The 3444-nt window shown below is 46.6% G+C and overlaps 1 non-coding gene across 1 annotated transcript; it reads right to left on the reverse strand.

Annotated features, from left to right (window-relative positions):
• Positions 1-1819: 1819 nt before the first annotated feature.
• On the reverse strand, positions 1820-1895 carry trnaa-ugc (transfer RNA alanine (anticodon UGC)). Its single transcript has one exon. It is a non-coding gene; the product is annotated as a tRNA-Ala (tRNA).
• Positions 1896-3444: the final 1549 nt, after the last annotated feature.

Below are 3444 nucleotides of genomic sequence, written 5' to 3' on the forward strand. Positions count from 1 at the left end.
TCTATTCTCTCCCTATCTATTCTCCCTATCTATTCTCTCCCTATATATTCTCTCTCTTTCTTTTTCTCTCTCTTTCTCTTTCTCTCCCTCTCTCTTTCTCTCCCTCTCTCTCTTTTTCTTTTTCTCTCCCTATCTATTCTCTCTATCTTTTCTCTCTCTCTCTCCAGGAGAAGTGTATTTACATCTCACACAGTGTCATTTGTCTCATCTGCTCCCTGAAATAATGGTGTGTATATTCTGTTCCACTTGACACACTTCCATTTGTTTGGATGCTTAGAAATGTCTCTCCTCTCTCTCTCTCTTTCTGGAAGGACGTCTCTCTCTCTCTCTCTCTCTCTCTCTCTCTCTCTCTGTCTCTCTCTCTCTCTCTCTCTCTCTCTCTGTGTCTCTCTCTCTCTCTTTCTGGAAGGACGTCTCTCTCTCTCTCTCTCTCTCTCTCTTTCTTTCTGGAAGGACGTCTCTCTCTCTCTTTCTGGAAGGACCTCTCTCTCTCTCTCTGGAAGGAAGGACCTCTCTCTCTATCTCTCTGGAAGGAAGGATGTCTCTCCTTGCTAGACTGCTCTCTCACATTGACAAGTGATAAGTGGATACAGTGGATGTATATAGTTGCGTATTGATCTGTGGAGGGTAACGCATGGGCATATGAAGCCTGCTCTCCGTGTTGCTTTATTACGTAAATGTATTGAACATAAAGCCAATGCTGGACAAGCCTTTTGGACTGACAGTAATAGACTCTGACTATTTCTCAGTAACATCACGTGGTGCTGGTTTAACAGTCTTCCCGGTGATGTATGCAGCATGCTAGGAACCTCACCAGAATACTTTTACTGTGATCGCAACATAAGAGTTGTTTTTGTCGAGATCAGGAGATAATGAAAAGTACCGCTGTTCAGATGCACGATAACCACCTCATCAAGGAGCCCTGTGGCAGCGTTGATCGCAATGAGCTCGTGGGTCATTTAAACCCTGAACGATGCCTGACAAGACAGTCTGTCTCCAAGGCTGAGTGCAGCCCCCAAGACCACAGTCAATTGCATGCATGGAACAACGCAGCTAGGTAGTCTTGTTATCTATGTTGATTGCTAGCGTTACATGATGTGTAAAACGACTTCATGTTTTATGGATATATTTATATGTGCAGTGGGAGAGAGCCATTCCTGACAGGCTGATCAGATCCCATTTCAGCCTCCGAGGCTGATGAGTCAGAGTGCTGCCTTGTAGGCTGTCTCATAGGTCAAGTCCCTTGCTGCCTACAATGTATTCAGACCCTTTACCCACATGTTGATACGCTACAGCCTTATTCTAAAAATGGATTCAATACGGTTTTTTCACTAATCAATCTACACTCATTACCCCATAATGACATCACATTACCCCACAATGACATCACATTACCCCATAATGACATCACAATACCCCATAATGACATCACATTACCCCATAATGACATCACAATACCCCATAATGACATCACAATACCCCATAATGACATCACAATACCCCATAATGACATCACAATACCCCATAATGACATCACATTACCCCATAATGACATCGCAATACCCCATAATGACACCACATTACCCCACAATGACATCACAATACCCCAAAATGACATCACATTACCCCATAATGACATCGCAATACCCCATAATGACATCGCAATACCCCATAATGACAAACTAAAAACAAGTTTTTAGACATTTTTGCAAATATGACATTTCCATAAGTAATAATAATAATAATATATCCCATTTAGCAGACGCTTTTGTCCAAAGCGACTTACAAGTCGGCTGGGGCCACTACTTTTACATATGGGTGGCCCCAGCGGGAATCGAACCCGCGACGCTTGGCGTTGCAAGCGCCATGCTCTACCGACTGAGCCACACAGGACCAGTCCTCAGTACTTTTCTGTACCACCCTTGGTAGTGATTACAGCCTGGAGTCTTCTTGGGTTTGACGCTACAAGCTTGGCACACCTGTATTCGGGGAGTTTCTCCCATTCTTCTCTGCAGATCCTCTCAAGCTCTGTCAGGTTGGCTCGGGAGAGTCGCTGCACAGCTATTTCCAGGTCTCTCCAGAGATGTCCGGGCTCTGGCTAGGTCACTCAAGGACAATCAGAGACTTGTCCCGAAGCCACTCCTGCATTGTCTGTCTGTCTCACTGTCTGTCTGTCTGTCTGTCTGTCTCACTGTCTGTCTGTCTGTCTCACTGTCTGTCTGTCTGTCTGTCTGTCTGTCTGTCTGTCTCACTCTGTCTGTCTGTCTGTCTCACTGTCTGTCTGTCTGTCTGTCTGTCTCACTGTCTGTCTGTCTGTCTCACTGTCTGTCTGGCTGTCTGTCTCACTGTCTGTCTGTCTGTCTGTCTGTCGGTCTGTCTCAATGTCTGCCTGTCTGTCTCACTGTCTGTCTGTCTGTCTCACTGTCTGTCTGTCTGTCTGTCTGTCTCACTGTCTGTCTGTCTGTCTGTCTCACTGTCTGTCTGTCTGTCTGTCTGTCTGTCTGTCTGTCTGTCTCAATGTCTCAATGTCTGTCTGTCTGTCTGTCTGTCTCACTGTCTGTCTGTCTGTCTGTCTGTCTCACTGTCTGTCTGTCTGTCTCACTGTCTGTCTGTCTGTCTGTCTCACTGTCTGTCTGGCTGTCTGTCTCATTGTCTGTCTGTCTGTCTCACTGTCTGTCTCACTGTCTGTCTGTCTGACTGTCTGTCTGTCTGTCTATCTCACTCTGTCTGTCTGTCTGTCTCACTGTCTATCTGTCTGTCTGTCTGTGTCTGTCTGTCTGTCTGTCTGTCTCACTGTCTGTCTCACTGTCTGTCTGTCTGTCTCACTGTCTGTCTGTCTCACTGTCTGTCTGTCTGTCTGTCTGTCTGTCTGTCTGTCTCACTGTCTGTCTGTCTGTCTGTCTGTCTCACTGTCTGTCTGTCTGTCTGTCTCACTGTCTGTCTGGCTGTCTGTCTCATTGTCTGTCTGTCTGTCTCACTGTCTGTCTGTCTGACTCTGTCTGTCTGTCTGTCTCACTGTCTGTCTGTCTCACTGTCTGTCTGTCTGTCTGTCTGTCTCACTGTCTGTCTGTCTGTCTGTCTGTCTCACTGTCTGTCTCACTGTCTGTCTGTCTGTCTGTCTCACTGTCTGTCTGTCTCACTGTCTGTCTGTCTGTCTGTCTGTCTGTCTGTCTGTCTGTCTGTCTGTCTGTCTGTCTGTCTGTCTGTCTGTCTCACTGTCTGTCTGTCTGTCTGTCTGTCTGTCTGTCTGTCTCACTGTCTGTCTGGCTGTCTGTCTCATTGTCTGTCTGTCTGTCTGTCTGTCTCACTGTCTGTCTGTCTGTCTGTCTCACTGTCTGTCTGTCTGTCTGTCTGTCTGTCTGTCTGTCTGTCTGTCTCACTGTCTGTCTGTCTCACTGTCTGTCTGTCTGTCTGTCTCACTGTCTGTCTGTCTGTCTCACTGTC

Source organism: Oncorhynchus masou, unplaced genomic scaffold, assembly GCF_036934945.1.
Source record: "Oncorhynchus masou masou isolate Uvic2021 unplaced genomic scaffold, UVic_Omas_1.1 unplaced_scaffold_660, whole genome shotgun sequence".
In the NCBI taxonomy this organism is placed as follows: Eukaryota; Metazoa; Chordata; class Actinopteri; order Salmoniformes; family Salmonidae; genus Oncorhynchus; species Oncorhynchus masou.